At 42.0% G+C, this 11,645-nt stretch overlaps 1 pseudogene; it reads left to right on the top strand.

Annotated features, from left to right (window-relative positions):
• LOC139026827 (uncharacterized) overlaps nucleotides 1–9,566 on the top strand; it is a 14,129-nt pseudogene extending 4,563 nt beyond the window's left edge.
• Nucleotides 9,567–11,645: the final 2,079 nt, after the last annotated feature.

Here is an 11,645-nt window from a genome sequence, read left to right as displayed (position 1 = left end):
AAAAGAGAGAAGATACGCCGCTTTGCCCGTGCCTTTGTCATCAGGCCTATCGCCCTTTGGAATGTTCCTGGGGTAATGGCAGCCCCCATCTTCCCGCAAGCAGGAGGGAAGAGGTTGGCGTACGGCTGCCTGCCCAGATGTTTGTCCGCGCGCTGTCGTTTGTAGGCACGTAGGAGAGCCCAGTGCAGCCCTCCTAACGCTTTCCTGGCGCAGGCGTTCCCGCTATGGCGACCGCACCTCGACAACAGGATCGCGGTGAAATTACAGAGCGGGCAAAAACATTATCAAACAGAAATAGTCATAATAAACATTCATGGAAAAATACATTCATTATCATCCGGAGTCGCCTCTTCCCTGTTGAGTTGAGGACTGGTGTTTTCGTGGGTATATTTAATGAAGCTGCAGTTGAGGACTTGTGAGGTGTCTGTTTCTCAAACTAAGGACAAATGTTGTATATTCCACAACGTTAAAAGTCACACACATGTTAAGGCTGGACAAACGTATCACAACCTGGTAGCAGGCCAATTTCTTCCTCTGAGGTATGCTGGGTGTGGCGGACTTCTGTTCGAGCCCAGCCTAACATACGGACTACAATGACGGAAAAGTAATGTGGACAACCGCTGCTCGTCAAAGCATCTCATTCCAAAATCATCGGGCATTAATATGGAGCTGGTAACGGCCCTTTGGCTGGCTATTCAGCCTCATACTTTTTTCTTGGGAAGGCTTTCCCACTAGATTTGTTGAAACATTGCTTGCAGGGGACTTGCTTTCTATTTTAGGCGCAGCGAGCAATAAGTGGACTTTGGGGCACTGGATGTGGGTGATTAGGCCTGGCCTCGCAGTCGGCGTTCTATGGGGGCCTAGCCAGGAAGCCATTAAGAAACAGCCGCACATACGCATGTATTCCATTCACTCCAGCCGAAACTTTAGCAGTTGGCCCTGTGCATTTGGGCAGGTAGCGTTCAAAAAAAAATATGTAATCTGATTGGTCAAGACATACAAGAGCCTGCAGCAGCATTCTGTGTGTGAGTTGAAACAATCACGAGGCAATTCGGTCTAAAAACAGCAGTTTGTCCCTTTGCGTCTAACTATTTTATTAAACAAAATCTAATGTGCTGGGGCAAATGCCGCTTGCCACAAGTTTGTTTGTCAGCCGTGATGCAACTTATGCAATGGAAACCGTCTAATAATAGTTGTCTTCTTGCTGAAAAGGAAGGAAATTACAGCAACTTGTGCACTACATCATGTGTCATCTTGACTACATCATGTGTCAACCACTCACTTACTTCTCATTTTTCATACTGCCAGTGAGTTTGTTTACAAACCTCTCCACTTTTCTCTGTAAGTACACTTGAAGATATCTTATGAATAGTGTTTGGTAGTATGTTTTTAGTGATTAACCATATTCTTCTGGCTAATGATAATACTAGGGACCCATGTCTCAATGTTATAGGATTGTAAGAATAAAACAGATTTTGAGGCAATAAAATGATTATTATGTGTATACAGTGCTATAGAAGAGGTCTGTTCAATAGTAATTGTTTACCTCTCAATTATTATAAGGAGTAGTTATTCACCAGCTATAGAGTGAGTTCTTGTTTATTTTCTAAGACTGCAGGGTGGGTGATGCAACAATGGCCTTGAGAACAGCAGGAAGTGTGTTGGTGGTCTTTCTCTGGTCTGTGGCAGGTCTGTATGGTCACGTTCTTAGATCTGTAATAGTCTTCTTATGATAGGTATCCTTGTTGCTATTAAATCTACAGACAATTACAAAATGCCATGAGACAGTTCAGGACAACATGAATATGAATATTCTGTGTGTGTTCAGGGGTCTTTTAGGCAATCCCATTTCCCTTCAGAAGCTGGGTCACCACAATTAGGTGCTTCTGAGAAGTGTACAGTGGGGCAAAACAGTATGTAGTCAGCACAATTGTGCAAGTTTCCCACTTAAAAAGCTGAGAGAGGGCCTGTAAATTGTTCATCATAGGTAACTTCAACTATGACAGAGCGCAAAATGAGAAAGAAAATCCAGACAAATCACTTATTGGGTAGGATTTTTTAAAATGAATTTATTAGGCAACATTATGGTGGAAGAATAAGCTATTTGGTCAATAACAAAAGTTTATCTCAATACCTGTTGTTATATACCCTTTGGTTGGCAATGACGAGGTCCAAACGTTTTCTGTAAGGTCTCCACAAACTTTTGTTGCACACACTGTGTTGCTGGTATTTTGGCCCATCCTGGCATGCAGATCTCCTCTAGAGCAGTGATGTTTTGGGGGCTGTTGCTGGGCAACAGCGGACTTTCACCTCCGCTCGTCAAAGATTTTCTATGGGGTTGAGATCTTGGAGACTGGCTAGGCCAAGGCCAGGACGCTTGAAATGCTTCTTATGAAGCCACTCGTCATTGCCCGGAGCGGTGTTGTTTTGGGATCATGTGTCAATCTGGAAAGACCGCAGCCACGGTTTTCATCTTCGAATGCCCTTGCTGATGGAAGGAGGGTTTTTCACTCAAAAGTGCGTCACCAATACATGGCCCGCATTCATTCTTTCCTTTACACGGATGCAGTGCCGTCCTGCGTCCCTTGGCAGAAAAACTAGCCGCCAAAGCAATGAACATGTTCCCAGGACGCCCATGCTGTCACACAGTAGGGTATGGTGTTCTTTGATGAACATCAGCAATTCTTTGTCCTGCCAAACACGACGAGCTGTGAGTTTTTACGCAAAAAGTTATATTTTGGTTTCATCTGACATACTGACATTCTCCCAATCTTCTTCTGGATCATATCCAAATGCTCTCTAGCAGAAACTTCAGAGCGGCCTGGACATGTACTGGCTTAAGCAGGGGGACCGTCTGGCACACTGGGCAGGATTTGAGTCCCTGGCGGCGTAGTGTGTTAACTTGATGGTAGGCTTTGTTACTTTGGTTCCGCGCTCTCTGCAAGGTCCATTCACTAGGTTCGCCCGTGTGGTTGCTGGAATTTTTTCTCACCGTGTCTTGGTGATCATTTTGAGCGCGCCGACGGGGTGAAGATCTGTGTGGTGGCGCCCCAGATCGAGGGGAGATTATCAGTGGTCTTGTATGTTCTTCGAATTCCTAAATAATTGGCTCCCAGTTGATTTTTCTTTCAAACCAAGCTGCTTACCTATTGCAAAGATTCGGGTCTTCGCCAGCCTGGTTGGCAGGTCTAATTCAATTTTGTTTCTGGTGGTCCTTTGAACAGCTCTTTGGTGCTTTTGGGCCATAGTGGAGTTTTGGAGTGGGTGACTGTTTGAGGTTGTGGACAGGTGTCTTTTTATACTGCATAACAAGTTCAAAGAGCAGGTGCCCATTAATTAAGGTGAACGAGTGGAGGAACGAGGAGCCTCTTAAGAAGAAGTTACAGGTCTGGTGAGAGCGCAGAAATATTGCTGTGTTTGTAAGGTGACGCAAAATCACTTTATTTTCCACCCATAATTTGCACATAAATTCATAAAAAAGTCGCTACAATGTGATTTTCTGGATTTTTCCCCCCTCATTTTGTTCCTGTCATAGTTGTAAGTGTACGCTATGATGGGAAAATTACGGCCTCTCTCATCTTTTAAGGGAGATCCACATATCCTGTCGGGCCTGGACCATACTTAGTTGCCGACAGGTATCTTGGTCAAAAGATATTCAGATTTCACCTAATTTTAACATTCTCTCATAAAGAGCACTGTGTTCAACTTAATGTTTTCCCATCTCAAGATGTTCAATAAAAAATACTATAGTAAGTGCCTATTAAGTTCCAAATAAAGTTGCCCTGCGCAGGTTGGACCGTGAACCGGCACGGGTTGACCGTACGAAACGGGTTGGACCGTAACGGGTTGACCGAACGGGGTTGACCGTAACCGAACGTAGCTACGGACTGAGGGGAATGGAAGGTTGTTGGTGTGCAACAGGAGTTGCATTCGAAAGCAAGCTTCACACAAATGTTTTAATTGTTCAAACATATCTAGCCTGTCTATCTATGGGTAACAGGTTGACGTGTTATTCTCGTCCCGCTCAGTTCTCCACCCAAAACACCAAGAAAATGTCTAAAAAGAGTAGAACCAGCTCACCTGCTTTTACTATGATTTAACTATTAGATGTTCGACTAAGCTACATGTAATTTTTTTAAGAACGTCATACCAAGGATCATTTTCTACTTGATTTTGAATTCTAAGACCCCTTAAAGCATCCCCCCAAAATGAAATAAATCCCTTACAGCTGTTAGCCCATACAATCGCACTGAAATAACACATTCATTACATAGAACAACAGATCGTTTCAAAAACAAATCTGAAGGACGTTTGTTCTGAAGTATCTGACCTACAGTCCAGTCAAAAAGGTTAGACACACCTACTCATTCAAGGGTTTTTTCTTTATTTGTACTATTTTCTACATGGTATAATAATAGTGAAGACATCAAAAACTATGAAAAAACACATATGGAATCATGTAGTAACCAAAAAGGTGTTAAACAAATTCAAATATTGTTTATTTATTGAGATTCTTCAAAGTAGCCACCCTTGTGTGATGACAGCATTGCACACTCTCATAGTTTTGATGTCTTCACTATTATTCTACAATGTAAAAAATAGTAAAAATTAAGAAAAATCCTTGATGAGTAGTGTGTCCAAACCTTTGACTGGTACTGTATATCTGAGAGATCAGGATTATATATATATATATTTTTACATGTATTTAACTACTTATTTTTGGCACTAAACAGTGTCCATATATACTTCCATTCTGTTTAACGGTACGGGCCTTCAGACGAGTCTTGTGAGGCCTGTGGACTTCCTAGACGCGTTCGACGCTTCAGACGATTTTGTGAGAAGACACCTCTCTAGCTCGGTCACCTTTCACAGCAGATGCGGAAGTGCGAAATAGGCAGATAGTGGATTGAGACTCATCCAATGCAAAAAAACATATCTCTATCTAAAATAGATGGATTTTTATGGGGATTTTTGTATTGTGCTAATTAGATGTCCGCGGGGTGTGGACATTGACCTTAGAGGGCAATCAGATTTATTGAATTCTTCATGTTGTCTATATTAAAGGGAACTTCATTTACCATAACAGGCTTTTAAAATTCAATATTGCTACACAAAGGGAAGCAAAAGGCACTCTTCATGGAATGACCCAGCTGTCTCGCACACATCACTAAGTTATGCTTATCTACGGTTTTCATTTACACTCAACTCAGCAAATACAGCAACAAGGTGTGGACAACAAAGCCAGGTGATGGTGCCTCCCACCAACGCAGTGAAGGGACAGGAGGTGACACTGACCTGTAGCAACACCTGTACTCTGAGTGACAACCCCAACCCCACCTACATCTGGTACAYGAATGGACAACGTCTAGATGAGCACATTTCCCAACAATACTCAATCCACAATTACTATTCAGYCAMTTACTCCTGTGCTGTAAAAGGCTATGAGGATCTCCTCTCTCCTGCAGTGTGTGAGTATGGATTAAACTACAGTTTTAAAGTTTATCAGATTATTACTAAAGTTGTATTGTTCAGTCCTAAATCAGCTGATAAGAAGATATACTGAACAACAATATAAACGCAACATGTAAAGTGTTGGTCTCATGTTTCATGAGTTAAAATAAATAATCCTAGACATTTTCCATATGCACAAAAAGCTTATTTCTCTTAAATTTTGAGCACAAATGTCTTTACATCCCTCTTAATGAGCATTTATCCTTTGCCAAGATAATTCATCCACCTGACAGGTATGACATATCAAGAAGCTGATTAAACAGCATGATCATTACACAGGTACACCTTGTTCTAGGGACAATAAAAGGCCGCTCTAAAATGAGATTTTTCACACAAAACAATGCCACAGGTGTCTCAAGTTGTGAAGGAATTGTGCAATTTGCATGCTGACTGCAGGAATGTCCACCAGAGCTGTTGCCAGAGACTTGAATGGTAATTTGTCTACCATAAGCCACATCCAACAGCGTTTTAAAGAATTTGGTTGTACGTTCAACTGGCCTCACAACCGCACACCACGTGTCACCACCCCAGCCCAGGACCTCCACATCCGGCTTCTTCACCTGTGGGATTGTCTGAGACCAGCCACCCGGACGGCTGATGAAACTGTGGGTTTGCTCAACCAAATAATTTCTGCACAAACTGTCAGAAACCATCTCAGGGATGCTCATCTGCATGCTTATTGTCCTCACCAGGGTCTTGACCTGAATGTGTTGTAACAGACTTCAGTGGGCAAATGCTCTCCTTCGATGGCCACTGGCATGCTGGAGAAGTGTGCTCTTCACGGACGAATCCCAATTTCAACTGTACCGGGCAGATGGCAGACAGCGTGTATTGCGTCATGTGGGACAGCGGTTTGCTGATATCATCGTTGTGAACAGAGTGCCCCATAGAGGCAGTGGGGTTATAGTATGGGCAGACATAAGGTACGGACAACGAACACAATTGCATTTCATTGATGGCAATTTTAATGCATAGAAATACTGTGACGAGATCCTGAGGCCCATTGTCTTGCCATTCATCCGCCGCCCCACCTCATGTTTCAGCATGATAATGCACAGCCCGATGTCGCAAAGAGCTGTACACAATTCCTGGAATCTGAAAAATTCACATTTCTTCCATGGTCTGCGTACTCACCAGACATGCCACCCATTAAGCATGTTTGGGATGCTCTGTATCGACATGTGCGACAGCGTGTTCCAGTTCCCGCCAATATCCAGCAACTTCGCACAGCTACTCCACAGGTCGCAATCAGCAGCCTTATCAACACTATGTGAAGGAGATGTGTCGCGCTGCATGAGGCAAATGGTGGTCACACCAGGTACTGGGTACACGGATACCTTTTTATAAGGTATCCGTGACCAACAGATGCACATCTGTATTCCCAGTCATGTGAAATCCATAGATTAGGGCATAATTCATTTTCTTCAATTGACTGATTTATTTATATGACCTGTAACTCATTAAAATCTTAGAAATTGTTGATTGTTGTGATTCTATTGTTGTTCAGCGTAATAATAATAATTGAAATGAAATGAATAAATAATGGGCCTCCTGCTGTTTCAGGTGTTCTGGGTCAGAACTGTTTCAACGTGACTTACACCCATCAGAGTATCTGTGCTGTGAAGGGCTTCACAGTGGAACTGCCCTGCACATATCAACATCCAAGTATCATGTGGTCTCAGAACAAACTGGTATATACAAGAGAAATGTAATGAGGTGCACCTAAAATCCTGAGCTCGGTGCCAGAGTATGCAGGTCGTGCTGAGTACCTTGGGACTAAGAAAGGACTGCACCTGAGAATCACAGACCTGAGAGAGAGAGATTCAGCTGAGTACAAGTTCAGATTTAAAACACAGATGCGAATGGGGGTACAGCTTCCCTGGAACAACTCTGACTGTCAACGGTAATATATCATATCTCTCTCACAACATACTACGTATCTAACTACTATACAAATATATTATTGTAATCCAGTGCAAATATCATATTGCAAGTTCTAATAATTATCATTCAGACTGCAGGTGAAGGTGTCTTCCTCCACAGAGGAAAAGAAGAGAACACTGACGTTAGCACCACCTGTCTTCTGACTGACAACCCAACCCCACCTACATCTGGTACAAGAACGGACAACATCTCCATGCCCCTACTTCCAACAATACTCCTGTAATACTCTAGTGGTCTGGTGTTTACTCTACAGACAGTTACTCCTGTGCTGTAAAGACCATGAGGATTTTCTCCTCCTACAGTGTGTGAGTCTGGACTCACCTATAATAATCATCTTAAGTATCAATCATTAAGGCCTGTGGACCAATAGTAGAACATGTGGGGAAAAACAGACAAATCTGTAACACTAGTAGAAATTAACAAATTTATATATACAAGGTAGAAATATGATGTGTAGTTTTCACCCGTTATAATAATACATCTTTTTAAATCTTTTTAGAATAAGGCTGTAACTAACAAAATGTGGAAAAGTCAAGGGTTCTGACTACTTTCCGAATGCACTGTATGTGTTGTATTTGTTATTAATTTTAAATGAACCAGTCTCAATACATCTAAAAACACTTGAAAATCGTCTCATTATCGTTTGAGGAATTGATCAGATACATTTTGTTTCAGGTGTTCATGGTCAGAGCTGTTTGAATGTGACTTACACAAGAGGAGTATATGTGCCTTGAAGGGGTCAAAGTGGACATTACCTGCACGTATAGACATCCCAGCTGGCACAACGTCACAGAAGTATCCTGGTTCAACAAATGGGAGTCTGGAGTTACTACAGATCTAAGCCAGGACCCAGAGTATGCAGGTCGTGTGAAGTACCTTCCAACTAAGACAAGGACTCCACCCTGAGAATCACAGACCTGAGAGAGAGTGAACTCTGCTGAATACAAGTTAAGTTTACAACACTGCAGTAAAATGGGGATACAGCTTCCCTGGATAACTCTGAATGTCACAGGTAATACTGTCCTTACAGTATTATATCATCTAGTCTAAGTCATTATATTATTGGTGGAAATAATGATGATTGTGTTATTTTGTCTTAATTTACTCCTTTTCAGACTTGCAGGTGAAGGAGACTCCTGGCACAGGAGGAAGGGAAGGTGACACTGACCTGTAGCACCACCTGTACTCTGACTGAKAACKCCACCTACATCTGGTACAAGAACGGACAACTTCTCACCAACCCAAACACCCAAGATAACTACCTCTKCCTAGACCKAYTCAGCAGTGAGGARGCAGTCAGCTACTCCTGTAGWGTTAAAGACCTCRGTTCTCCTGTTACGTTCGTTGGGGAACCAACGTCTTTGAAGAATGCAGTTGTAGGAATCATAGTGGTTATTCTGATTCTCATAATCTGTCTCTTTGGGTTCATGTGGTTCAGGTGAGTGAGTTGAATTTATCATTTTTCACATTCTGTGGCATAATCGATCAAAATATGTATATTGCTTGATTAATTGTTCATTTTTTTAACTTATACATTTTTTCACAAATCAGGAAGAAGTTCTCCAAATCCACCTCTGACACAAGAGACAGAAGAGATACAGCAGAGAATGGACCGGTGAGTTTGTTGGAGTCAGTTGACTGAGAACTGCAGTCATCTGTGTATAGATGACTCAATGACTGGTCATATTTTTCACCCCTCATGTTGTCTGTCCTCTCTACCCATCAGAGAGACACTAATCCAGTGTATGACAACATCTCAGGCATGGCCATGGCCATGGCCCCTATTGTAGCACAGAGAGCGATCATAGACGAGCAGGATGACGTTACCTACGCCATCATCCAACACAGAAACCAGGAAGTGCCTCTGGACTCCACCGTCCCACTGTCTCACCCCCAGAAACAGGACAAGGATTTTCAGTACGCTACTGTGAAATTCAACAGCCACAGTGCTGCTCAATAGACATTGGGCGGGATTCAATCCAATCATGGGTTATAGGCATTTTGGCTTTTAATGAAATTCATCTGTTTTGAAAAAATGCTTTATAATTCCTCAATTAGAATGACTTTGATTTTGGCTTGAACTATCCATTTAAATAAATGTATAGGCCAAACTGTTCAGTCCATGTTCTACTGTTCTATTATGGTCAGAGGGGATAAAATGTAACGTCTGGAGAGTGATGGGTGTGGAGTCAGACGCAGAGAGCAGAAGGTTGACGGGAAAAACYCTTTAATGTCCTTTCGAAATGTAACCAGTTYCAAACATGGGTGAAGCCCAAAACACAGGCGCAACAAACCCAAAACCATAGTTACTCAAATACCGGACAGCGAAAACCCAAAAGAACACAAACACCACTAACTGAAATAAACAAGCCCGCACAAACACCAGCGGGCTAAACAAACTTAAATAACACCCATCCTAAAACCCCAACAAGGAACAGGTGAAAACAATTAGACAAAAACAAACGAAAAGGAAAAAGGGATCGGTGGTAGTGTCAGGACCCGGTGCGAGAAACAGTCACTAATAATTGGCAGAACCCAGAAGATGAGGCAGACCACAGCAGTACTAGAGATGGTGGTTTAATAAAAATAGATATCTTCCAAAATACAAAGAAAATCCACAAAGTGGAAAAACAGCAAGGAAAAAACAAACCTCAAAAGACTAATCCAAAATACACGAGAACAAAACCAGAGAACCTCTGGAAAATCCAACAAGAGAAATTATAAGATCCCAACAAGGCTTGGGCTGGGGCTGGGTGCTAACATACAAACACTGAGCAAGAACTAAGGAACACACAGGGTTTAAATACTAACAAGGAATGACTTACAGGTGCAAACAATATATAGGGCAAGAAAACAAAAAGGTACAAAAAAGGTGCAAGGGGGACATCTAGTGAACAAAACCTGAACAGTCCTGGCCAAAACCTGACAGGTAGCTAGTGACCGGCGACGACAACCGCCGAGCGCCACCCAAACAGGAAGGGGAGCCACCTTCGGTGGTATTCGTGACATAAAAACAGTTCATTTTTACGGTAATTCTTTGTTGTGGTCATATCTCAAACGGAGAGTTTCAGCATTAAAGATTCCATCTTTAAATAACACAATATAACCAACTTTATTCATGAGGTCTTATAGTAAATGTACTATATGTGATAGTGATTTAAACATCCCATCCATACACCACACTAAACCTCCACACAGTCTGTGTCTGAAATGTCATCCTATCATCCTACAGACAGCAAAAGATTTCAGACTTCACAGTATATATGCATCCTACTTAAGACACTCCCCTTTCTCTCCAATCCTTACATTTTATGGCTCTACAGGAAGCTAATAAAGAGGGTACAGGATTCCAAACATTTATTACTCTCTTAAAAGAATCTGTCTCACCTCCCAACCTCAACCTCTTTCTCTAATACACAGATGTCTATCTGTCTCCCCTGTATCAACACATCGCTCTCCTCCATCAAACACATTCCAAAGCCTTCTGTCTTTTTACAAACTCTTTCTTCAAGGCTTTGTCTCTATCATTTATTTAATATCTCAATGTTCAAAGTTTAGCCGATTCCAACAGTATCTAGGCAACACGTACGACGCTGCACCTTGGCCCACTTCTTCCGACGGCCTTTACAACCTTACATTGAGATCTTTACATTTGTCAGTTAAGTGCCTGCACCGTCTGTCCTTTCAAATTCAATCCAAGTGTTTCAGTTGGGCAGTTAAGGTCCTGCAAGACCCCCACCAACTTAAGAGGTTCCTCGATGAACCCCACCTCCTATGGGGTTTTGGAATAACCTTTTGGGGGGCATTTTGAGTGCCAAGAACCCTAAGGTTCTTTTGAGAACTTTAAGGATCGTAGAAGAACCCTTGTTGAACCACACATGTTTAGTGTAAGAAAATCCATACGTAAATTGTTAAGATTGTAAGAAAAGTAATGCATGAAAATAACTGTTAAATTAGATCTGTAAACGTACAAAACCCTATGTTATGACTATGAATGAACATTTACATGTTGAATTCTTACTTTATGTATCCTTTTACTCGGTTACAGATATCTGTTATACTTACAAACTTTTGTCAGGAACGTAGCTAGTCAAAGTTAGCCAGTCAATCAAGCAATCCAGCCCAGACTTTAGTTACTTTGCGGTATCATTTCCAAAACAAAATAAAAGTCTAGGGCCTTCAGCAAATTA

The sequence above is a fragment of the Salvelinus sp. IW2-2015 genome, unplaced genomic scaffold (assembly GCF_002910315.2).
Source record: "Salvelinus sp. IW2-2015 unplaced genomic scaffold, ASM291031v2 Un_scaffold5950, whole genome shotgun sequence".
Lineage (NCBI taxonomy): Eukaryota > Metazoa > Chordata > Actinopteri > Salmoniformes > Salmonidae > Salvelinus > Salvelinus sp. IW2-2015.
The sequence above is the reverse complement of the archived record's forward strand: the minus strand, read 5'-3'. Positions and strand labels throughout refer to the sequence as shown.